This window comes from Leptodactylus fuscus, chromosome 2 (genome assembly GCF_031893055.1).
Source record: "Leptodactylus fuscus isolate aLepFus1 chromosome 2, aLepFus1.hap2, whole genome shotgun sequence".
Taxonomy (NCBI): Eukaryota; Metazoa; Chordata; class Amphibia; order Anura; family Leptodactylidae; genus Leptodactylus; species Leptodactylus fuscus.
This window is the reverse complement of record NC_134266.1, coordinates 189,482,499-189,509,874: the sequence shown is the minus strand read 5'-3', so window position 1 is coordinate 189,509,874 and position 27,376 is coordinate 189,482,499. Positions and strand designations below refer to the sequence as shown.

At 44.2% G+C, this 27,376-nt stretch overlaps 1 protein-coding gene across 1 annotated transcript in view; it reads left to right on the top strand.

Annotated features, from left to right (window-relative positions):
* The window catches only part of FGF14 (fibroblast growth factor 14), a 452,344-nt gene that overhangs the window by 233,899 nt on the left and 191,069 nt on the right, over positions 1-27,376 (top strand). The gene's annotated exons all lie outside the window — the stretch shown is intronic.

Genomic DNA, 27,376 nt, shown 5'->3' with positions numbered 1-27,376 from the left:
TACATCAGGACTAGAGATGAGGGAGTAGTATTCGATTGAATACTCGTATCGGTCAAATACCACGCGGGAAAATTCCATTGAATTCAATGCAAAAACCTCCTTGTGCTCCTCGTCCTGCTACTTCCGGAACTTGGAGGATCCAATGTGTCGAACTTTGTTTTCCATGGAAACCGGAACAACATTCCTGTTTTTTCCCATAGACTATGTTATTCAATATTCGATCGAATACTACTCGCTCATCTCTGATCAGGACTACATCACATGGACTGCTATAAACTGTACTATATCTACTGGATGGTAGGGTAATTATATTTTCTCTCTATTCTCGTCAAATAGTCTAAGAAACTGAGTATATAGTTAGGGAGGCTGAGCTGTGAGTTCCTTCCCCATAGTTGTGTCACATGCACGCTCTACTCTTCAATAGTAAGTGACAGAAGTTTCTGTCCCCCCTCTGCACCTGTGTGGTACAGTCCATCATACAGGAAGTCTCTATTTCTCTCACATAATTCCATGTTCATTTTGTTAGGCCTGACTCAGATCAAGTGACTTAGCAGTAAGTGAGGAATTCAGATAGAAAGGATTAACTAAGGCTGGTCTTACACGACAGTAATAGAGATGAGCGAACACTGTTCCATCGAATACAGATTCGATCGAATATCAGGCTGTTCGGGGTATTTGATTGGAATCAAATACCAAGAGGCAAACGCAGTAAAAATTTGGATCCCCTCCCACCTTCCCTGGTGCTTTTTTTGCACCAAAGACTGCGCAGGGGAGGTGGGACAGGAACTACAACAACGGAGGCATCGAAAAAAAAATCGGAAAAAGTAATTGGCTGACTAAATCAGGTGACCTCCAATTTATACGAATGGTGGATTTAACATTCGATTAATTTGAGACTGAACTATGTGACTGTGAGACAGGGATAGATCTACAGGAAGGGTTATCTAGGGATTACCTTTATTTAGGGGGGAATGTTACTCACTCAGCTCTTTCAGGCTCTATCTGGTCGGGATCCCTGTCAGTTTGCGATATGCGCGAGCTGACGTTTTCCCATAGGAATGCATTAACCAGCTTCACTAACCACTAACTCTGTTTCATCTCCGATGTAGCAGTGCTGGCCGTGCGCTGAGCTCGACTACTCCGGACATGCAGCCGAGCTGAGCGCACGGCCAGCTCTGCTACATCTCGGCATAGGAATGCATTGACCAGCGTTGATTGGCCGAATGCCATACAGAGTATAGCATTTGGCCAATCAATGCTGGTTCTGTTGGTGAAGGCGGAGTCTAAGATCGGTCCACAGCAGTCTCCATTCTGGTCCGATATTAGACTCCGCCTCCTCACAGATGAGCCTCCGGCAGAACCGATGTTGATTGGCCTAATGCTGTATTCTGTATGGCATTCGGCCAATCAGCGCTGGTCAATGCATTCCTATGGGAAAAAGTCAGCTCCCTGATATCGCAAGCTGACAGGGATCCAGACGTATAATACAGTGACTTGGACATGTTAGATGCCCCCAGACATGCTTCCCCTGCTGTCCCAGTTGCATTCCAGGGTGTTGGCATAATTTCCTGGAGTGTGATAGTGGACTTGGTGACTCTCCTGAGTCGAATGGTGGGATCCCCTGAAACAAAGCATTTTTCCTCATAGATTATAATGGGGTTCGATATTCATTCGAATAGTCGAATATTGAGCGGCTATTCAAAACGAATATCGAATATTTTACTGTTTGCTCATCTCTAGACAGTAAGTTTAGTCTGCAAATGGTCCGCAATTGTGGGTTCTCAATTGCGGACCATTTGCGGACACATTGTATTCAGTGCAACCTCTTACACCACCGGATATTTTATCTGTGGTGTGTCGTGCCGTGACCGGGGTCCGCACTGAATATCGCAGGTCTGCAAAGTCAATGACATCACAGCACGGCATGGACTGTCCCATAGAACTCTATGGGCACGTGCTGATGGACACGGACGTCTGCGAAATGACTTTTTGAAATAAAATTTAGAGTTGCTAATCAGCAAATTGCAGACCTCAAAAATCACTACGGTTGTGTAAGACCAGCCTAAAAAAGGGAATACTGGCTGAATTATATATACTGAGGGATTAAGTGCATAATAAATGAAAACCAAACAAAATCATGGGAGTTCATTAAGGCTAAGGCACCACAAAGCGTCCTGCAGCAAAAAAACCCCACTGTGGTAAAAAAAAAAAGGCGGCGGCAACACACTTTTCACAGAAAGTTCACAGAGATTTCCTCTACAGATTTTCTGCTTCAGTTATACCTATAGGGAAACTGCCGGCATTTCCGTAGGTATAATTGACATGTTGCGGTTTCCAAAAAACGCAATGGTTTTGAAAATCACAGTGTTTCCACTGTGCGTATTTTACTGCTGTATGGGGATGGGATTCACTAGGATCTTACTGTATCTACACAGTGACTGTAAAGCACATGGATTCTGCGGCATGGGGTTGCGTCCTAAATCTTTGCTCATTCTGGGTTTAGCTGTCAGGTAGATGGTCCCATTGACTCCCCTGTATGAGTCTGCATACAGAAACACAGTATCTGATGGTCACAAATCAGGGCCGTCCACTGGGCTCATAAGCATAGAAAAAGTCGATATTTGCAATTCTCAACATAGAAACTGCAACACTGGAAATCAGAGAATTGATGGACACGTTCATGATATGCAAATGGAAAATAATGAAAAGAGAATACTTAAAACATTACAAATTAATCAGTATCAAGTCTGAGCGTCACCTACAGAAATAAATGCACTTAAACACATTGGCATACTATAAATGAGGCTATCAATGCTTGTCTGAAGAATGTTCTGCCACGTTCAATGCACTTTGGCATGTAAATCATCAAGACTAGCTTCAGATAAGCAGCTCCCTATGACCACCCAAATGTGCTGGGATGATGGGAGACATGTCTGGAAACGCTGCAGGCTATTGTAACATGTTTAGGCCGCACAGTAGCATAAACAACAAGCAAACTGGTGTTGTCCTGTTTAAAAAATGTCTCCTGAATCACTTTGGAAAAATTACCCTAGCCCTGGTTCTATATCCAAATCAATGTAATGCTGAGCTGTTAGTGTACCTGAAATAAAGACTAGAGTCTAGCTACTGTATAAAAGCAATGTGACATTCCCTTGTGTTGCCCACATGGTCTCCAGACTAATCACTGGCTACAGTAATGACTGCAAATAAAGCAGGAGTCATTGCTGAAGTGGACCTCCATTCCAGTTTTGCAATCACCATCATAATCTTTGAAAGCAGTGATTTGAGATCAATTAAGTCCGAGGTGTAAGTTAAAGTTCCTGGTGTCCTATGGGTCCCCTGAGGCTCCTAGAAACGGTGACAATTGCTATTGCTGTCCTTATTGTAAGTGCACTCCTGAATTGAACACGTGTAGCTGGACATCTTTCTTTTCAATGGGGTTACCTTCTAAATTTTCCTGTGTTCAGAAATTAATTTAGTTTTTCTTTACTCATACTGTAGATGTTAGTACAATATAAGTCTGATATAGCGCCCCTGGAATATTTGTCTATGACCCTGAGCAATTTAAACCTCTGAAAAAGGTCACACAACAAATTCTCACTTTACATTGACATAGTTGAAGGATAGATGATAGATGAAGAGTGATAGACAGAATGAAAGATAGATGAGGGATGCATAATGTGATTCAGTGGAGGGCTGGTAAGAGTAGCCCCAGAGCAAGCACAAATAAATGCCCATGGTACCAGCTACCTATATTTAGTAATAGGCTGTTTGAGGTCACAGTCTAGAGGCAGTTAGCCATAAATGATTGATGTCTGTATGTTTCAGCTGCATTGCTATGAGTGTGACAACTGCCAAGTAATGCATTATGCACAGGATTTCTAAAGGTTATTGCTGTGTATGCAAATATGCAATATATTACAGAGCCATATTCATAGGGCAGTATTCTGAGGAACTCTGAAGAAAAGGCAGGAGTAGTTCTTCATGCTCCTGTTGTCTCAGTCACCTTCTACATGCAGCAGTGTCGCACTATAATAAACACTACCGAAATATTCTCTCTGTCATAGATGATGTTGTGGCATCTCCGAGTAAGGCTAGGTTCACACTGCCATTATTTAATGTCCATTGCTTTCTTTCAACATGTTTTTTACTTTTCTTACACAAGATACAGTTGTCCATGCAGGCCTTTTTCTTCTGTTACATAAACAAACATAATTGAACTCAGCCTCCATCATGTTTACATTGGAGTCAATGGGACCGAACACAGAGAGAGGGGGCTACATCTGTGTCCTTTACTATACTACAGTAGAAATCCGTTGTTGCCATCCTATGACAGCAACAGACATTAACAACGGTAGTGTGGATGTAGCCTAAAAATTTAAATTGCAATGATAACTAGAGATGAGCGAGTAGTATTCGATCAAGTAGGTATTCGATCGAATACTACGGTATTCGAAATACTTGTACTCGATCGAGTACCACTCCCCGTTCAAACGGAAAAGTTTGATGCAGAAGCAGCATTGACTGGCCGAATGCTATACAGCCAATCAAAGCTGGTTCTTCTCCTGCCTTTAGAAGTCTTCTCCGTGGAGCTTCCCCGCGGCGTCTTCCGGCTCTGAATTCACTCTGCCAGGCATCGGGCCTGGGCAGAGCCGACTACGCATGTCCGCACTACAAGCGGGCATGCGCAGTTGGCTGTGCCCAGGCCCGATGCCTGGCAGAGTGAATTCAGAGCCGGAAGATGCTGCGGGGACGCTGCACGGAGAAGACTTCTCGGAGGATCCAGCCCGACCCTCGCTCGTGGACTTGGTAAGTATAATTTGATCGAACGTTGCCTATCCCTGAAACAAGCATTTTCCCCCCATAGACTATAATAGGGTTCAATATTCGATTCGAGTAGTCGAATATTGAGGGGCTACTCGAAACGAATATCGAACCTCGAACATTTTACTGTTCGCTCATCTCTAATGATAATGTACTACTACTACTATTACTACAACCTTTAATCACTTCCGGACCACCCATTGGGTATATACGTCTGGATGGTGGCTGCATTGTTCTGCAAGGACGTACCAGTATGTCCAAGCAGAACTCAGCAGCTGCAGGAGATCGGAGCTTCTCAATTGTTGTGTATACAGCATGCAATGAGTACTATATACACAGCTATGGGCGCCACCATGATGCAGCCGCCCTCTGACCTGCATCATGTACCAGCCCCAGTTGCAGGGGAAATCAGCCTCCAACACAAAAAACACAGTGATCAGATGTCGCCAAAGGTCTTTTATGACCTTATGGGGACACAATGTAACTAAAAATAAAAAAAATAATAGAACATTTAAAAAAAATGTAATTAAAATAATTTAAAAAATAAATAAAATACGCCAATAAAACGCCATTATTAAAGGTTATATCTCCACCCCCAACGACACCATACAAAATAAAAATTACCGTAACGGAGAGGAAAAACTATTTTTTAAAGATTTTTATTAGAACTTTGTGTTATTAAATAAAAAAAGAAAACTGAAAAACAGACCGGATTTCTCTCCTATTATGTCTATATTCCTGGATATAAAAAAAATTAAAACACATGCAAAGATAAAAACAAAATAAAAATACATCCCTATGTGTCACCAAAAAAGACGCAGAAATTAGTTTAATAACACATATGATAAAAATGTTACAGGGCTCAAAACCGCACATATAAAAAAAAAACCTAAAATGTGTCTGTTCTGAAAGGGGGGTAAAGGATCTGGTATGGAAGGGGTTAAGCAACAATCAGATTCTATAGTTGCACTACTGTATGGTGTGTCCTATATATGTGAATACTTCTAATCCTAAAGGATACAGATTACCAACTCATCTAGGGTCATCTTATTCTCATTAACATTTGATGCAGTATAACACATGGCTCCAGAGATAACCAGAAGAGCGCTGTATAGTCTGCATCTCTTGTTCTATGCATTGTTTTGGTATGGACTCAATATTGATCACGTAACAGGATTTATAAAGGGGTTAAGTCACTTGACATATACTGTACATTCTGCTAGGTATTTACAGTTACCATGGCAAAAGAGACATATCTAAGCCTGTGTATAGCATATTAAATAATACTTGGTAATGTGCAGCTAATTTCTCTGTATTAAACTATCTTCTGTTTCACTGGCATTGACATTTGACCATTATCTGAGTGCACACTGGGCATATTGCAGATGGCCTGGAGAATGGATTAAATGTGACTGCTGGACTGAATTGAAATGAGTGCTTGTTAATATAGTGTATGTAATGGCTTATCTCCATGAGCCAGAAGTGTCAGAATCTTGCTGTGTATGTCTCAGAGGTATACATTTTCTGATAGGTACCGCACATAGCAAAGTGCTGTCACTGCTGCAGAGAAATACATTTGTTCTGTGGTATAATCATTAGGGTTGTGTCAGGAGAAATGGCAATCTGGCTGCTCGACTGGGTGCTCAGTAATATTTTTATTTTCCCTGTCACTGGGCCTTACACATTGCTCAGAGAGAACTATAGAAATTGAATGCCATGGTTATATGCCCAATATAGCCTGGCAGACAGTGCGGAAAATATTCTAATTTACACTACTGATCAATGTGAAAATAATTGTGATAGCCTAAAGGGCTTGTCCGGGACCTGAAGGTAATATATACTGCTTCCCAATTTATACAATGTAGATGTGGAGCCAGGATATTGCAGCTTCCTACCTACTGACTTGAATAGAGGTAGAACTGCTTCCAGTTGTATACTTAACATGATGCTTTCAGCCGTATACCTCATATGCTGCTTGCAGCTGTATACTTCATATGCTGCTTCCAGCCATATACATCACATGCTGCTTCCAGCCGTATACTGTACATCATATGCTGCTTCCAGCCATATACTTCATATGCTGCTTCCAGTCGTATACTTCATATGCTGCTTTCAGCCATATACCTCATATGAGCTTCCAGCCATATACTTCATATGCTGCTTTCAGCCATATACTTCATATGCTGCTTTCAGCCGTATACCTCATATGAGCTTCCAGCCATATACTTCATATGCTGCTTCCAGCCATATACTTCATATGCTGCTTCCAGCCGTATACTTCATATGCTGCTTCCAGCCATATACTTCATATGCTGCTTCCAGCCGTATACTTCATATGCTGCTTCCAGCCATATACTTCATATGCTGCTTCCAGCCGTATACTTCATATGCTGCTTCCAGCCGTATACTTCATATGCTGCTTCCAGCCGTATACTTCATATGCTGCTTCCAAGTGTATACTTCATATGCTGCTTCCAGCCATATACTTCACAGCTGATTGGTGTGGGTTCTAAGTGTGGGACCTCCACTGATCAGACACTGATGAGATTATCTTGTGGATAGGTTATCCAGATGCATTACAAACCAAGCTTTTCCTCATAAATATCAATATCCCCTGAAAATACAATAAATAACCTACAAGTCCATGAAAAACGACACAACTGGGAGCTCACAAATAATAAAAAAAATTATCATAAACCACTAAATCCACAAATGATACCAGCAATGACTTGCACTTGAATGCAATAGTAAATGAAATTGGATGAAATGCATACATGCCCAGAGATATAATGGCAGATGTAAACAGATATAGTAACCCAGGACTACATAAAAGGGGGATAGCACAAACGCCTGGCACACATTTCACCGAACAGAATGTCTTCGTCAGGAGGTGGTCATTACCCTCGGGACCTGAACAACTCTTTAAAAAAATGCATCTGCCAAGTCAAGGAATGGAAATGATTTGCCATCTGAGTATATGTCTATTATACTATGAATCTTTTCATACGACATCTACCTACATACAGCGCCGCACCTCCCATGAGGTGACCTGAAGCGACTGCTTCAGGTGGCGCTATGCCAGGGCCCCAGGGAGGGCGGCATTTTTGCTTACCTAAGCCAGTCCAGAACAAGCGTCACTGAGCGGTGGATTGGGGAGGCCGCTGGAGCAGCGCTGTGACAGTGGCCTCCCCTCACGCTCAGGCAGAGAGCAGGTCCTCTCCGTGCCTGCTCTCTGCCTGCTAACGCCGCTCCGCCACACCCCCTTCACTCCATTCCACCCCCTCCTCCCGGGGGGGGGGGGGGCTCTCTGTTGTCCGCCTCAGGCGGCAAAAGAGGCAGGTTCACCTGTGCCTACATACATACTGTTTGAGTTATAAACTAGCACCTCTCACCCCAGTGAAACATGTACATAGTCTTATGAGGAACGTGTCATGTAATTTACACTCCTCGTGACAGTCCATCCACTTTTCCTCCCACACAATCACATGAAGAAAGTTGAACAGGAGCAAATCAGGACATAAAACCATTACCTTTGACCTAGTCAGTAACCAAATGTAGACCTGCATACAGAGATTGTAGTTTGTACGGTATTTTACTGCATGTCCTTGTGTCTACCCAGTGGTAGATTTTATGTGGGGTGCAGTTATTGCATTTGGTCACGTAAACATATACCCAGTATTTCAATATGGAATTATATAAATTATTTCATGATATTGCATCTGCTATTTTATACTCGCAGATTAGAAACCTTGTAGTTTATATTTAATGTTTTATGTGACTTTGACTGTTTCTTAGACTTTTACATGCATTAATAGGAATGGTTTCAAAATGTACATCCCATTCACTTACTCCCATTCACTTCTTGCAGTTCAATAAAGGAGCCGGCCGGCGGCCATTTTAGGGTAGCCGCTCTTGCAGTTCAATACAGGAGCTGGCCGGCGGCCATTTTGGGGTGGCCTCTCTATGCTCCTGTATAGAACTACAAGAGCAAGAGAAGCCAGAAGAGGCGGAGTTGCTGCAGAAGAAGGAGGCGGCGCAGGAAAGAGATCTGGGCAGCAATGGGGATGCGCTCATCGGTGTTTCAGCGCTGGGGCCCGCCCTCATTGCTGCGGAGAGCTCATTTGCATACCGGTAAAAACCGGTATTTCTACGGAACGGCGCGGCGGAGACCACGTCTAAAGGTAGGAGACGAATAGCCTTTCTTAAGGCTATTCCGACGTGTTCATTAGAAAAAAAAGTAGTTTAATGGTAGAATCCCTTTAAGGTAGATCATCGATATTAGTTCTATGAGGCTCTGATACCTGGGACTCCTGAAGATCAGCTGCTTGAGTACAGCGTGACAGTAAGGTTTATATACTGAAAGACAGTCTGCTCATTCATCATACAAAGTGACCAGAAACTTTAGCTACTGCAAGTTTGCACAATTGAAGTCTATGTACTTTGTACAGTAAGTGAGTAGCACGGTTTGGGCTTGCAGGCATTACTGGGAACCACCCTGTACTGCACCTATCCTAATGAAATGTCAAGGATCTCAGTCAGTCCAGATAAGAAACATAAGTGAATGTAAATTAATCTCACCTGCTTTGCGGCAAATAAATGTGATAACCAGTGCACAAGAGAGGCAAGAGCAAGACAACATCTAAAAAGGAAGTAGCTGGTAGCCAAGATAGTTACCCTCTTTTTAGCTTAACTGCTTCTTCTTGAGTTTTGCATTGTGCTATCCCATTCAGGTTGCACAGATAGCATAGCTTCTGCAGGATGGCACATACACACATGCATACCTCCCAACCGTGCAGATTTCCGTGGGACAGTCACGATTTGGGTGACATGTCCCACGGTCCCGGTTGGAGGGAGGTATGTCCCGATTTCAACTCAGATCTGCGTCCAGAGGAGTTGAACACATATGCGGCTGAAGCGAGGAGCTGACCTGTGTCAGCCCCTCGCTTCGCCGCTGCCGCCGGTCTCGCTGACACATGCGGCTGAAGTGAGGAGCTGACACAGGTCAGCTCCTCGCTTCAGCCGCATATGTGTTCAACTCAGATCTGCGTCCTCTGGACGCAGATCTGAGTTGAAATCGGGACATACCTCCCTCCAACCGGGACCTCGGGACATGTCACCCAAATCGTGACTGTCCCATGGAAATCGGGATGGTTGGGAGGTATGCATGTGTGTATGTGCCATCCTGCAGAAGCTGTGCTATCTGTGCAACCTGAATGGGCCGACAGCTGACAGTCTCGCTTCAGCCGCATATGTGTCAGCGAGACCGGCGGCAGCGGCAAAGCGAGGAGCTGACACAGGTCAGCTCCTCGCTTCAGCCGCATATGTATCAGTGAGAGAGGCGCGCAGAGAGCGGCGAGGGAGCGGAGGAGAAGGTAAGTTTAATGTGGAGGTGGAACGTGAAACTGGGGGCAGATGAAGGAGAGGACGGCATGACACTGGGGGCAGAGATGGAGAGGACGGCATGACACTGGGGGCAGAGATGGAGAGGACGGCATGACACTGGGGGCAGAGATGGAGAGGACGGCATGACACTGGGGGCAGAGATGGAGAGGACGGCATGACACTGGGGGCAGAGATGTGGGGACATGAATCTGGGGGCAGAGATGGAGGGGACATGAATCTGGGGGCAGAGATGGAGGGGACATGAATCTGGGGGCAGAGATGGAGGGGACATGAATCTGGGGGCAGAGATGGAGGGGACATGAATCTGGGGGAAGAGATGGAAGGGGGACATGAAACTGGGGGCAGATGAAGGGTGTATATGAAACTGGGGGAGAGATAGAGGGGGGACATATAATTTACGGGTGACTGTAGGAGGATTATACTGTGTGCGGGCACATGAAAAATTAACGAGTGGGTGGAGTCAACACAAAGTGGGCGGGGCTAAAATTTCTGCTACGCGCGCCGCACATTTTGTCCCTCTTTCAGTTCTTCAAAAGTTGGGAGGTATGCACATGTAATGACATGAAGGTTTATTGTGTCTCCCAGAGCATGGAACCAATATCATTGCACAAAGAGAGCTGGGCAGGGCTGTAAGACGGCATCAACCAGCATCAGGACCTGGGTCTGCTGCTTTGTGAGAGGAGGAACAGGAGGGCACTGACAAAACTACAAAATGACCTCCAGCGGGCTGCTGGTATGCATGTACCTGACCAAACTGTCATGAAACAAATATCAGGAGGGTGGCACTAGAGCCCAAGATGCTTTAATTGGATCTGTGCTCACTGCCCAGCACCATGTAGCTGATCTATCATCGACCAGTGAACACTAGAATTGGCACATCCATTAGTACCACATTTTCTTCACAAATGACAGCAGGTTCATATTGAGCACAGGTAACAGGCACTGAAGATGCTGTGGTGACTGTTATGCTACCTGTAACATCACCCAGCATGGATTGGTGGTGGGTTATGGATGGTCTGAGAAGGCATATTCTTGGAAGGTTGTGCAAACCTCCATTTGTTGATATCCTGACTGCTCTTAAGCACCAGGATTAATCAAAGCCTCTGTCAGGTTGTTTGCTGGTGCAGTGGATCCTGGATCCTTCTGGTGCAGAATAGTACATGTACAGTACTTGTGTAGACCAAATGTATAGGCAGCTCATGGATGATGAAGGTAGTAATGCCAATGACTGGACCTCATTGTCCCCAGACCCAAGTCCAATTGAGAACCTCTGGGATATTATGAATCAGTGCATCTGACACTGCTACATAGCTCTATAGACTTTCCAGGCCTGGGAGGAGTTCCCCAATGATGCTATCTCATCAGGAGCGCTCCCAGACATTGTCCGGACTGCATAGAGACATCTGTGGGCCTTACACACATTATGACTCCCATTATGAAATGTTGTGATGAGATTCAGACAAACAGGATCCACCTGCAACTTCAATTTCTTTACTTTGATTTTTGGGATGATTTGGAATCAATTACTTGATTACTTACTTGATTTGTCATTTTGTTCTCATCAAATTATATAATTTATATCAATAAAAATGTTCATCTTGAGTCTTTTACTGATTAAGATCTTCTGTGTGATGTAAGTGTTCCCTTAATCTTTCTGTGCAGTGTATTACATGTAGGTTAAACTTTGTATTAAACCCTATGGTTTACTCTACAACATGAATATTTATGTGAAAAGAAAGTAATGTTCCAAAGGACAGAGTTGCTGTTGTTTTATTCACCTTCCCTCCCATGAAATAATTCATAAAAAGCAATAAAAAAAAATGTATGTACCACAATGTGGTATCAATAAAAAGTCCAATCATTTCAATAAAAATCTTCATACAGTGCTAAAATAGTGAAACTTTAAAAACGCATATTTATTATTGCATTTGTAACAATTCCTATAAGAAATGTTAAATGTTATTCATACCACAGGGAATGTTTTTTAAAATTTTTTTTAAAAATGCTGTTTTTCCCATTAACGCCTTAAAAAAATGAATAAAGGCTAATCAATGAGTACTAAGTACTAAAATGATACCAATGAAAAACAAAAAATAAGAAACCTTCTTTATCCCCCCAAAAATTAAAAATACAGACACACGTATAGCTGTGTCAAAAGGACAAAAAAAAAGTTATTGTTCCTGAAATGAGACGAGTAAAAACTATTATTATTATTATTATTGTTTATTTATATATCACCATTAATTCCATGGTGCTTTACATTTGGGGGTTACATACAATACACAGAATATACAGGTAGATATAATACTAACGATGACTGACTGGCACAGTGGGGTAGAGGGCCCTTCCCGCGAGGGCTTACAATCTATGAGGGAAGAAGAGACAGAAGGAGAGGGGGAGACTGTACAGATGGCAGTGTTGATATTGTTGAATCCTGCACATCAGTAAAAACGGCACAGATAACACCCAGATTGGTATAGCGATGTCATCCTTGGTCTTCACTGACCCATCCATTTTATTGAATGGGCTGAGCTGCAAGTGCAGACAGGTATAAGACCTGCTCCAGCATTTGTGTCCCGGCCACACACAGCAGCTTAAACTATGGCTATATGTATCGACCCATTGAAATGCATCAGCCCGTATTTTTTTATGATAAAACTACACCCCTGTGCTTGGGGCCTAAAATAGGCTGGATCCTTAAGGCTTTAAATATGAGTTGTATCTTTAGTTGTTATTGATATAATAACTTTTTGGTTGGTTTTGAACTTACAAGTGTTGTTACCCATTATAGCCCCTGGTGATACTTTATAATTTAGTTCATCTTGTTTTGCCTTCTATATTCCATTAATTATAAAGCAGCTTGAGGCTTTCTTCTTTTTTTTATCATGCCAAGTTCTGTCACCTACCTTGTTTTATCATAAAATGCTTTGTGAATTGATCAGCAAAGAGCCCTGAGCACTAGACTTTTTACGCGTTTTATAGTTTCTTGTCATTTCTGCCCAGCCTTTTCTTTTTAAGGTTTATAAAATCAGGGTAAGGACTCACTATGTGGATTGCAGTTTGAGATATGGTAAGGGCGGGTCACACCAGCGCCCAATCTCCGTTATCCAGATTTCCGTTTTCTGCTGGCAGAAGATGGAAACCTGGCAGACCGTGTCCGGCCGTGAGTGCCCGTGAGTGTTTTGTGCTCTCCACGGCAAAACAGTTTTTTTTAAACTGGACACAAAGTCCTGCATGTCCGACTTTGTGTCCGGTTAAAAAAAAAATGGTTTTACCATGGACAACACAAAACGCTCACAGGCGCTCACGGCCGGACACTTTCCAAACCCAAATGAATGGGTTTGAAAAATGACTGCAGGTTTCCGTCTCCTGTCCAGTTTTGGGCAGGAAACAGAAACCTGCAAAACTGAGACCAGGGTGCAGATGTGATCCCGCCCTAGGCAATTCTGTATCATATTGTTCTATGCATAGTTTTGTGTATGATGTCATATCGCAGACTGATTTTGGCTCTGGTGTACCAAAAGGAGAACCCAATAAGATATACAACATGTGACATATACAAACATACAACTTGAAACATGTTAACCCCCATCAGGTGCTGACCCACTAGTCTGTATGAAAGATATTCGCAGTCTGGAAACCTAACCTTGACTGTCAATAATACAATAGAAGCATTCCAATCTATTTGGACCCAATAGGATACCTAACAATTTTACGGGGTCTCTGACAATCCCCCCACACCTTTCTTCCAAGCATGGCTTTTTTCACTGCTGATTTTGGGCGGAAACCCATCAGAGCCGATTAAAGTCTATGGGGTCCGGGGATTTCCAAAGGTGAATTCTTTTTAAGTGGATAGGGTTTCCAAATGGAAACCCGAATGCTATTGTGAATCTAGCGTAAGACAGTGGATAGAGTAAGGCAGGGATCAAGAGGCAGGGACGCCTTGGTCTGTCAAATGTACTATCACTCTTGCCAAAAAACTGACATGAGCCTCTTAATAATTCTGGAGCATCTCACACCAGTGAAGGAATTAAGACTGCCATAGGAAAAACTAGTCTCGACATAATCTAATATTTTTCCTGAATATACCACAGTGCTAGTACTTGATTCTCTTTCTGTAGGTGTACATTACATATACTATACTGTCGGGGACGTGTAAGTGGATACATACTGCTGTGATTATTATGTATATTCCTGTTCAGGAATATGTTAATTTCATTAGCTTCCTGTTTCTCAAGTTGTGATATTACCATATGCCATATGGTCCCAGATCATTCCTTCTTATCATGCCTGTTTTTTTTTTTCTTTTAAAAGAGACATTTTGCAATCTGTGTGCAAAATGAATGACTCCACATATATATGAAGAGTATCCCAGCTTCAGCCACTAAATATTCTTCTTTGTATAATGAAAAGTTAAAGAAATGCCCAATGAATTTTCTGTATCACATTCTCATGGTTTCCAAGATCTCTGCTTAAAGTCATTAACTCCTAATGGATAAAGTTCTGCTCTTATAATGTCATGCACTTATAGGTGCTTATGTTCTGTGCTCGAAATACCAAGTATTACTCTCCCCCATGGTTCTGCATTGAGTAAACTTAATATTCTAAACTTCCAACACAGACTGTATATACAGTGCTATACTTTAGAATAAATTCATGTTTTGGCTCTAGGATAATTGTATTATGACAATTGTCCCCTTTGTGAGCTTGAGATATTCAATAATGGATCAGGGCTAGAGATGAGCGAACACTAAAATGTTCGAGGTTCGAAATTCGATTCGAACAGCCGCTCAATGTTCGTGTGTTCGAACGGGTTTCGAACCCCATTATAGTCTATGGGGAACAGATACTCGTTAAGGGGGAAACCCAAATCCGTGTCTGGAGGGTCACCAAGTCCACTATGACAACCCAGGAAATGATGCCAACACCTCTGGAATGACACTGGGACAGCAGGGGAAGCATGTCTGGGGGCATCTAACACACCAAAGACCCTCTATTACCCCAACATCACAGCCTAACAACTACACACTTTACACACTCAATACCACCTCTCTGACAGTAGGAAAACACCTTGAAACATGTGTATTTGGCACTTGCAGTGAGGAGAGCTTGTCACCAGCAGTGAATTTGGCCCTTGTAGTAAGTTGAGGTTGGCACCAACATTTGTTTTGAAAATCAGGGTGAATTGAGCCTCTAACCAGCAGAGTTTGGGCAAATTCATGGTGGAGGGAGCCTCTAAAAACCCCAGTTTGGACCAATTCATGGTGGAGGGAGCCTCTAAAAACCCCAGTTTGGACCAATTCATGGTGGAGGGAGCCTCTAAAAACCTCAGTTTGGACCAATTCATGATGGAGGGAGCCTCTAAACAGCCCAGTTTGGGCAAATTCATGGTGGAGGGAGCCTCTAAAAACCCCCAGTTTGGACCAATTCATGGTGGAGGGAGCCTCTAAAAACCCCAGTTTGGACCAATTCATGGTGGAGGGAGCCTCTAAACAGCCCAGTTTGGGCAAATTCATGGTGGAGGGAGCCTCTAAACAGCCCAGTTTGGGCAAATTCATGGTGGAGGGAGCCTCTAAAAACCCCAGTTTGGACCAATTCATGGTGGAGGGAGCCTCTAAAAACCCCAGTTTGGACCAATTCATGGTGGAGGGAGCCTCTAAAAACCCCAGTTTGGACCAATTCATGATGGAGGGAGCCTCTAAACAGCCCAGTTTGGGCAAATTCATGGTGGAGGGAGCCTCTAAAAACCCCCAGTTTGGACCAATTCATGGTGGAGGGAGCCTCTAAAAACCCCAGTTTGGACCAATTCATGGTGGAGGGAGCCTCTAAACAGCTCAGTTTGGGCAAATTCATGGTGGAGGGAGCGTCTAAACAGCCCAGTTTGGGCAAATTCATGGTGGAGGGAGCCTCTAAAAACCCCAGTTTGGACCAATTCATGGTGGAGGGAGCCTCTAAAAACCCCAGTTTGGACCAATTCATGGTGGAGGGAGCCTCTAAACAGCCCAGTTTGGACCAATTCATGGTGGAGGGAGCCTCTAAAAACCCCAGTTTGGACCAATTCATGGTGGAGGGAGCCTCTAAACAGCCCAGTTTGGGCAAATTCATGGTGGAGGGAGCCTCTAAAAACCCCCAGTTTGGACCAATTCATGGTGGAGGGAGCCTCTAAAAACCCCAGTTTGGACCAATTCATGGTGGAGGGAGCCTCTAAAAACCCCAGTTTGGACCAATTCATGGTGGAGGGAGCCTCTAAACAGCCCAGTTTGGGCAAATTCATGGTGGAGGGAGCCTCTAAAAACCCCCAGTTTGGACCAATTCATGGTGGAGGGAGCCTCTAAACAGCCCAGTTTGGACCAATTCATGGTGGAGGGAGCCTCTAAAAACCCCAGTTTGGACCAATTCATGGTGGAGGGAGCCTCTAAACAGCCCAGTTTGGGCAAATTCATGGTGGAGGGAGCCTCTAAAAACCCCCAGTTTGGACCAATTCATGGTGGAGGGAGCCTCTAAAAACCCCAGTTTGGACCAATTCATGGTGGAGGGAGCCTCTAAACAGCCCAGTTTGGGCAAATTCATGGTGGAGGGAGCCTCTAAACAGCCCAGTTTGGGCAAATTCATGGTGGAGGGAGCCTCTAAAAACCCCAGTTTGGACCAATTCATGGTGGAGGGAGCCTCTAAAAACCCCAGTTTGGACCAATTCATGGTGGAGGGAGCCTCTAAAAACCCCAGTTTGGACCAATTCATGATGGAGGGAGCCTCTAAACAGCCCAGTTTGGGCAAATTCATGGTGGAGGGAGCCTCTAAAAACCCCCAGTTTGGACCAATTCATGGTGGAGGGAGCCTCTAAAAACCCCAGTTTGGACCAATTCATGGTGGAGGGAGCCTCTAAACAGCTCAGTTTGGGCAAATTCATGGTGGAGGGAGCCTCTAAACAGCCCAGTTTGGGCAAATTCATGGTGGAGGGAGCCTCTAAAAACCCCAGTTTGGACCAATTCATGGTGGAGGGAGCCTCTAAAAACCCCAGTTTGGACCAATTCATGGTGGAGGGAGCCTCTAAACAGCCCAGTTTGGACCAATTCATGGTGGAGGGAGCCTCTAAAAACCCCAGTTTGGACCAATTCATGGTGGAGGGAGCCTCTAAACAGCCCAGTTTGGGCAAATTCATGGTGGAGGGAGCCTCTAACCAGCCCAGTTTGGACCAATTCATGGTGGAGGGAGCCTCTAAAAACCCCAGTTTGGACCAATTCATGATGGAGGGAGCCTCTAAACAGCCCAGTTTGGACCAATTCATGGTGGAGAGAGCTTCTAAAAACCCCAGTTTGGACCAATTCATGGTGGAGGGAGCCTCTAAACAGGCCAGTTTGGGCAAATTCATGGTGGAGGGAGCCTCTAAACAGCCCAGTTTGGGCAAATTCATGGTGGAGGGAGCCTCTAACCAGCCCAGTTTGGACCAATTCATGGTGGAGGGAGCCTCTAAAAACCCCAGTTTGGACCAATTCATGGTGGAGGGAGCCTCTAAACAGCCCAGTTTGGACCAATTCATGGTGGAGGGAGCCTCTAAAAACCCCAGTTTGGACCAATTCATGGTGGAGGGAGCCGCTAAACAGCCCAGTTTGGACCAATTCATGGTGGAGGGAGCCTCTAACCAGCAGAGTTGGTGGAAATCAGGGTGGAGGGAGCCTCTAACCAGCAGAGTTGTGGGAAAGCAGGGTGGAGGGAGCCTCTAACCAGCAGAGTTGGTGGAAATCAGGGTGGAGGGAGCCTCTAACCAGCAGAGTTGTGGGAAAGCAGGGTGGAGGGAGCCTCTAACCAGCAGAGTTGTGGGAAAGCAGGGTGGAGGGAGCCTCTAACCAGCAGAGTTGTGGGAAAGCAGGGTGGAGGGAGCCTCTAACCAGCAGAGTTGGTGGAAATCAGGGTGGAGGGAGCCTCTAACCAGCAGAGTTCTGGGAAAGCAGGGTGGAGGGAGCCTCTAACCAGCAGAGTTGGTGGAAATCAGGGTGGAGGGAGCCTCTAACCAGCAGAGTTGGGGGAAATCAGGGTGGAGGGAGCCTAGTATTAGCAGAATTGTGCAACGCTTATGGTGGATGAGTATGAGGATGCGGAGGAATTGGAGAGGTTGAGTACAGACATGGAGTTTCATGTTGGGGTGCTTTACACAGGTGGGCACAAAAATGAAGGCTCTATCCAGTGGTGGTTCATTTTTATCAAAGTGAGCCGGTCGGCACTCTCAGCTGACAGACGGGTGCGCTTGTCAGTGATGATGCCACCGGCTGCACTGAACACCCTCTCAGATAGGACGCTGGCGGCAGGACAGGACAGCACCTCCAAGGCATATAGGGCAAGTTCAAGCCACAGGTCCAACATCGACACCCAATACGTGTAGGGCGCAGAGGGGTCGGAGAGGACAGGGCTGTGGTCGGAAAGGTATTCCCGCAACATGCGCCTATACTTCTCACGCCTGGTGACACTAGGACCCTCCGTGGCGGCACTTTGGCGAGGGGGTGCCATCAAGGTGTCCCAGACCTTAGACAGTGTGCCCCTCGTTTGTGTGGACCGGTGAGAACTTGGTTGCCTACTGGAGGAACTGCCCTCCCTGCCGCCAACGTCACATGCTGGAAACATCTCCATCATATTCTGCACCAATTGCCTGTGGCAAGCATTGATGCGATTGGCCCTCCCCTCTACCGGAATAAAAGACGAGATGTTGTTTTTATACCGGGGGTCAAGGATAGCAAAGATCCAGTACTGGTTGTCCTCCATGATTTTGACAATACGCTTGTCGGTTGTAAAGCACCCCAACATGAACTCAGCCATGTCTGCCACAGTGTTAGTTGGCATGACTCCTCTGGCCCCACCGGAAAGTTCAATCTCCATTTCCTCCTCATCCTCCATGTCTACCCATCCGCGCTGCAACAATGGGACGATTCGAAGTTGCCCGGAAGCCTCCTGTATCACCATCACATCATCGGACAACTCTTCTTCCTCCTCCTCCTCCTCCTCCTCCATTAAACGCAGTGAAGCGGACAGATGTGTGGACCTACTCTCCATCGCATCCTCAGAGCTCACCCTCCTTGTGGACTCCTCAAAGACCCGTAGGATGTCACAAAGGTCTCTCATCCATGGCCACTCATGGATGTGAAACTGAGGCAGCTGACTTTGTGGCACCCTAGGGTTTTGTAGCTGGTATTCCATCAAAGGTCTCTGCTGCTCAACCACTGTATTCAACATCTGAAACATTGAGTTCCAGCGTGTGGGGACGACGCACAAAAGCCGGTGTTGTGGCACATGCAGGCGTTGCTGGAGAGATTTTAAGCTAGCAGCGGCTACTGTCGACTTGCGAAAGTGGGCGCACATGCGCCGCACTTTCACCAGTAGCTCTGGAACATTGGGGTAGCTCTTTAGGAAACGTTGCACCACTAGGTTGAAGACGTGGGCCAGGCATGGAACATGTTGGAGTCCGGCAAGCTCCAGAGCTGCTACCAGGTTCCGGCCGTTATCACAAACGACCATGCCTGGGCCCAGGTGCAGCGGCTCAAACCATATTGCCGTCTCATCGAGGAGGGCATCCCTCACCTCGGAGGCAGTGTGCTGTCTGTCCCCCCAAGCTGATCAGCTTCAGCACAGCCTGCTGACGTCTACCAACGCCAGTGCTGCAACGTTTCCAACTCGTAGCTGGGGTCAATCTAACAGCGGAGGAGGAGGCGGTGGCGGAGGAGGAGGCGGTAGAGGAGGAGGAGGAGGGGGGTGTTCTTCTCGTGTCCCTGCCAGGAATGTTAGGCGGGGAGACGAGGTACACTGGGCCAGTTTGGGAAGCAGTCCCAGCCTCAACTACATTCACCCAGTGTGCCGTCAGTGAAATGTAGCGTCCCTGTCCGCATGCACTTGTCCACGCGTCGGTGGTCAAGTGGACCTTTGTGCAAAGCGCGGAACTAAGGGCCCGCCTGATGTTGAGTGACACGTGCTGGTGCAAGGCGGGGACGGCACACCGGGAGAAGTAGTGACGGCTAGGGACGGCATAGCGAGGTGCCGCAGTTGCCATCAGGTCCAGGAAGGCGGGAGTTTCAACAAGCCGGAACGCCAACATCTCCTGGGCCAGCAGTTTAGCGATGTTGGCGTTCAAGGCTTGCGCGTGTGGGTGGTTAGCAGTGTATTTCTGCCGCCGCTCCAATGTCTGAGAGATGGTGGGTTGTTGTAAAGAAGCGCCTGATGGTGCCTTTGATGGTGCAGGAGAAGGAGATAAGACAGGAACAGGGGAGGATGAGGGAGAAGTCAACAAAGTGGCGGAGGCAGATGAAGTGGTGTCCTGGCTCGTCCTCTGGAGTGCATCGCCAGCACAGTCAGCAGTGGCAGTGGCAGAGGCAGAGGCAGTGGCAGAGGCAGTGGCAGTGGCGTGAACGGCAGGCGGCCTTTGTCCTGCCGTTGCTGCCTGCCACTGATTCCAGTGCTTGGATTCCAAATGACGGCGCATTGAAGTGGTGGACAGGTTGCTCTTCTCAGAGCCCCTAATCAATTTCGAGAGGCAAATTGTGCAGACAACACTATATCTGTCCTCGGCGCATTCCTTGAAAAAACTCCACACCTTCGAGAAACGTGCCCTCGAGGTGGGAGTTTTTCGGGGCTGGATACGAACTGGAACATCTTGGGAGATTCCGGGTGTGGCCTGGCTTCGCCTAAGCTGCTGACCTCTGCCTCTGCCTCTAGCTACCCTTTTTGGTGCTGCACCTGCCTCAACATCCACACTACTTTCCCCGCTTGACATCCCCCCTGTCCAGGTCGGGTCAGTGTCCTCATCATCCACCACTTCCTCTTCCAATTCCTGTCTCATCTCCTCCTCCCGCACAATGCGCCGGTCAACTGGATGCCCTGACGGCAACTGCGTCACATCATCGTCGATGAGGGTGGGTTGCTGGTCATCCACTACCAAATCGAACGGAGATGGAGGAGACTCTAGTGTTTGAGCATCTGGACACAGATGCTCCTCTGTTAGGTTCGTGGAATCGTGACGTGGAGAGGCAGGTTGAGGGACAATGAAAGGAGCGGAGAACAGCTCTGGGGAGCAGGGACAGTTGGGGTTATTGTTCTGTGAAGCTTGGGAATTTTGGGAGGAAGGAGGACAAGACTGTTGGGTAATAGGAGGAGAGGAGGCAGAGTCTGACTGGCTGCTGGACAATGTGCTGTAAGCGTTCTCTGACAGCCATTGCAAGACCTGTTCCTGGTTCTCGGGCCTACTAAGGTTTGTACCCTGCAGTTTAGTTAATGTGGCAAGCAACCCTGGCACTGTGGAGTGGCGCAATGCTTGCTGCCCCACAGGAGTAGGCACGGGGCGCCCTGTGGCTTCACTGCTACCTTGCTCCCCAGAACCATTCCCCCGACCTCGCCCACGGCCTCGTCCACGTCCCTTTCCGGGAGCCTTGCACATTTTGAATTCCCAGTTAGAAATTGGCACTATATACCAGTAGCAAAAATTGTGGGTGCACGTAACCCCAATATATTCTTTGAATTCCCAGTCAGACAATGGCACTATATACCAGTAGCAAGAAATGAGGGTATTTATAACCCCAATATATTCTTTGAATTACCAGTCAGAAACTGGCACTATATGGCAGTAGCAAGAAATGAGGGTATTTGTAACCCCAATATATTCTTTGAATTCCCAGTCAGACAATGGCACTATATACCAGTAGCAAGAAATGAGGGTATTTGTAACCCCAATATATTCTTTGAATTCCCAGTCAGACAATGGCACTATATACCAGTAGCAAAAATTGTGGGTGCACGTAACCCCAATATATTCTTTGAATTACCAGTCAGAAACTGGCACTATATGGCAGTAGCAAGAAATGAGGGTATTTGTAACCCCAATATATTCTTTGAATTCCCAGTCAGACAATGGCACTATATACCAGTAGCAAGAAATGAGGGTATTTATAACCCCAATATATTCTTTGAATTACCAGTCAGAAACTGGCACTATATGGCAGTAGCAAGAAATGAGGGTATTTGTAACCCCAATATATTCTTTGAATTCCCAGTCAGACAATGGCACTATATACCAGTAGCAAGAAATGAGGGTATTTATAACCCCAATATATTCTTTGAATTACCAGTCAGAAACTGGCACTATATGGCAGCAGCAAGAAATGAGGGTATTTATAACCCCAATATATTCTTTGAATTCCCAGTCAGACAATGGCACTATATACCAGTATCAAGAAATGAGGGTATTTGTAACCCCAATATATTCTTTGAATTCCCAGTCAGACAATGGCACTATATACCAGTAGCAAGAAATGAGGGTATTTATAACCCCAATATATTCTTTGAATTACCAGTCAGAAACTGGCACTATATGGCAGTAGCAAGAAATGAGGGTATTTATAACCCCAATATATTCTTTGAATTCCCAGTCAGACAATGGCACTATATACCAGTATCAAGAAATGAGGGTATTTATAACCCCAATATATTCTTTGAATTCCCAGTCAGACAATGGCACTATATACCAGTAGCAAGAAATGAGGGTATTTGTAACCCCAATATATTCTTTGAATTCCCAGTCAGACAATGGCACTATATACCAGTAGCAAGAAATGAGGGTATTTGTAACCCCAATATATTCTTTGAATTCCCAGTCAGACAATGGCACTATATACCAGTAGCAAAAATTGTGGATGCACGTAACCCCAATATATTCTTTGAATTACCAGTCAGAAACTGGCACTATATGGCAGTAGCAAGAAATGAGGGTATTTATAACCCCAATATATTCTTTGAATTCCCAGTCAGACAATGGCACTATATACCAGTAGCAAGAAATGAGGGTATTTGTAACCCCAATATATTCTTTGAATTCCCAGTCAGACAATGGCACTATATACCAGTAGCAAGAAATGAGGGTATTTGTAACTCCAATATATTCTTTGAATTCCCAGTCAGACAATGGCACTATATACCAGTAGCAAAAATTGTGGGTGCACGTAACCCCAATATATTCTTTGAATTACCAGTCAGAAACTGGCACTATATGGTAGTAGCAAGAAATGAGGGTATTTGTAACCCCAATATATTCTTTGAATTCCCAGTCAGACAATGGCACTATATACCAGTAGCAAGAAATGAGGGTATTTATAACCCCAATATATTCTTTGAATTACTAGTCAGAAACTGGCACTATATGGCAGTAGCAATAAATGAGGGTATTTATAACCCCAATATATTCTTTGAATTCCCAGTCAGACAATGGCACTATATACCAGTAGCAAGAAATGAGGGTATTTGTAACCCCAATATATTCTTTGAATTCCCAGTCAGACAATGGCACTATATACCAGTAGCAAGAAATGAGGGTATTTGTAACCCCAATATATTCTTTGAATTCCCAGTCAGACAATGGCACTATATACCAGTAGCAAAAATTGTGGGTGCACGTAACCCCAATATATTCTTTGAATTACCAGTCAGAAACTGGCACTATATGGCAGTAGCAAGAAATGAGGGTATTTGTAACCCCAATATATTCTTTGAATTCCCAGTCAGACAATGGCACTATATACCAGTAGCAAGAAATGAGGGTATTTGTAACCCCAATATATTCTTTGAATTCCCAGTCAGACAATGGCACTATATACCAGTAGCAAGAAATGAGGGTATTTGTAACCCCAATATATTCTTTGAATTCCCAGTCAGACAATGGCACTATATACCAGTAGCAAAAATTGTGGGTGCACGTAACCCCAATATATTCTTTGAATTACCAGTCAGAAACTGGCACTATATGGCAGTAGCAAGAAATGAGGGTATTTATAACCCCAATATATTCTTTGAATTCCCAGTCAGACAATGGCACTATATACCAGTAGCAAGAAATGAGGGTATTTGTAACCCCAATATATTCTTTGAATTCCCAGTCAGACAATGGCACTATATACCAGTAGCAAGAAATGAGGGTATTTGTAACCCCAATATATTCTTTGAATTCCCAGTCAGACAATGGCACTATATACCAGTAGCAAAAATTGTGGGTGCACGTAACCCCAATATATTCTTTGAATTACCAGTCAGAAAGTGGCACTATATGGCAGTAGCAAGAAATGAGGGTATTTATAACCCCAATATATTCTTTGAATTCCCAGTCAGACAATGGCACTATATACCAGTAGCAAGAAATGAGGGTATTTGTAACCCCAATATATTCTTTGAATTCCCAGTCAGACAATGGCACTATATACCAGTAGCAAGAAATGAGGGTATTTGTAACTCCAATATATTCTTTGAATTCCCAGTCAGACAATGGCACTGTATACCAGTAGCAAAAATTGTGGGTGCACGTAACCCCAATATATTCTTTGAATTACCAGTCAGAAACTGGCACTATATGGCAGTAGCAAGAAATGAGGGTATTTGTAACCCCAATATATTCTTTGAATTCCCAGTCAGACAATGGCACTATATACCAGTAGCAAGAAATGAGGGTATTTATAACCCCAATATATTCTTTGAATTACCAGTCAGAAACTGGCACTATATGGCAGTAGCAAGAAATGAGGGTATTTATAACCCCAATATATTCTTTGAATTCCCAGTCAGACAATGGCACTATATACCAGTAGCAAGAAATGAGGGTATTTGTAACCCCAATATATTCTTTGAATTCCCAGTCAGACAATGGCACTATATACCAGTAGCAAGAAATGAGGGTATTTGTAACCCCAATATATTCTTTGAATTCCCAGTCAGACAATGGCACTATATACCAGTAGCAAAAATTGTGGGTGCACGTAACCCCAATATATTCTTTGAATTACCAGTCAGAAACTGGCACTATATGGCAGTAGCAAGAAATGAGGGTATTTGTAACCCCAATATATTCTTTGAATTCCCAGTCAGACAATGGCACTATATACCAGTAGCAAGAAATGAGGGTATTTGTAACCCCAATATATTCTTTGAATTCCCAGTCAGACAATGGCACTATATACCAGTAGCAAGAAATGAGGGTATTTGTAACCCCAATATATTCTTTGAATTCCCAGTCAGACAATGGCACTATATACCAGTAGCAAAAATTGTGGGTGCACGTAACCCCAATATATTCTTTGAATTACCAGTCAGAAACTGGCACTATATGGCAGTAGCAAGAAATGAGGGTATTTATAACCCCAATATATTCTTTGAATTCCCAGTCAGACAATGGCACTATATACCAGTAGCAAGAAATGAGGGTATTTGTAACCCCAATATATTCTTTGAATTCCCAGTCAGACAATGGCACTATATACCAGTAGCAAAAATTGTGCGTGCACGTAACCCCAATATATTCTTTGAATTACCAGTCAGAAACTGGCACTATATGGCAGTACCAAGAAATGAGGGTATTTATAACCCCAATATATTCTTTGAATTCCCAGTCAGACAATGGCACTATATACCAGTAGCAAGAAATGAGGGTATTTGTAACCCCAATATATTCTTTGAATTCCCAGTCAGACAATGGCACTATATACCAGTAGCAAGAAATGAGGGTATTTGTAACTCCAATATATTCTTTGAATTCCCAGTCAGACAATGGCACTATATACCAGTAGCAAAAATTGTGGGTGCATGTAACCCCAATATATTCTTTGAATTACCAGTCAGAAACTGGCACTATATGGCAGTAGCAAGAAATGAGGGTATTTGTAACCCCAATATATTCTTTGAATTCCCAGTCAGACAATGGCACTATATACCAGTAGCAAGAAATGAGGGTATTTATAACCCCAATATATTCTTTGAATTACCAGTCAGAAACTGGCACTATATGGCAGTAGCAAGAAATGAGGGTATTTATAACCCCAATATATTCTTTGAATTCCCAGTCAGACAATGGCACTATATACCAGTAGCAAGAAATGAGGGTATTTGTAACCCCAATATATTCTTTGAATTCCCAGTCAGACAATGGCACTATATACCAGTAGCAAGAAATGAGGGTATTTGTAACCCCAATATATTCTTTGAATTCCCAGTCAGACAATGGCACTATATACCAGTAGCAAAAATTGTGGGTGCACGTAACCCCAATATATTCTTTGAATTACCAGTCAGAAACTGGCACTATATGGCAGTAGCAAGAAATGAGGGTATTTGTAACCCCAATATATTCTTTGAATTCCCAGTCAGACAATGGCACTATATACCAGTAGCAAGAAATGAGGGTATTTGTAACCCCAATATATTCTTTGAATTCCCAGTCAGACAATGGCACTATATACCAGTAGCAAGAAATGAGGGTATTTGTAACCCCAATATATTCTTTGAATTCCCAGTCAGACAATGGCACTATATACCAGTAGCAAAAATTGTGGGTGCACGTAACCCCAATATATTCTTTGAATTACCAGTCAGAAACTGGCACTATATGGCAGTAGCAAGAAATGAGGGTATTTGTAACCCCAATATATTCTTTGAATTCCCAGTCAGACAATGGCACTATATACCAGTAGTAAGAAATGAGGGTATTTATAACCCCAATATATTCTTTGAATTCCCAGTTAGACAATGGCACTATATACCAGTAGCAAGAAATGAGGGTATTTATAACCCCAATATATTCTTTGAATTCCCAGTTAGACAATGGCACTATATACCAGTAGCAAGAAATGAGGGTATTTATAACCCCAATATATTCTTTGAATTACCAGTCAGAAACTGGCACTATATGGCAGTAGCAAGAAATGAGGGTATTTGTAACCCCAATATATTCTTTGAATTCCCAGTCAGACAATGGCACTATATACCAGTAGCAAGAATTGAGGGTATTTGTAACCCCCAATATATTCTTTGAATTCCCAGTCAGACAATGGCACTATATACCAGTAGCAAAAATTGTGGGTGCACGTAACCCCAATATATTCTTTGAATTACCAGTCAGAAACTGGCACTATATGGCAGTAGCAAGAAATGAGGGTATTTGTAACCCCAATATATTCTTTGAATTCCCAGTCAGACAATGGCACTATATACCAGTAGCAAGAAATGAGGGTATTTATAACCCCAATATATTCTTTGAATTCCCAGTCAGACAATGGCACTATATACCAGTAGCAAGAAATGAGGGTATTTATAACCCCAATATATTCTTTGAATTCCCAGTCAGACAATGGCACTATATACC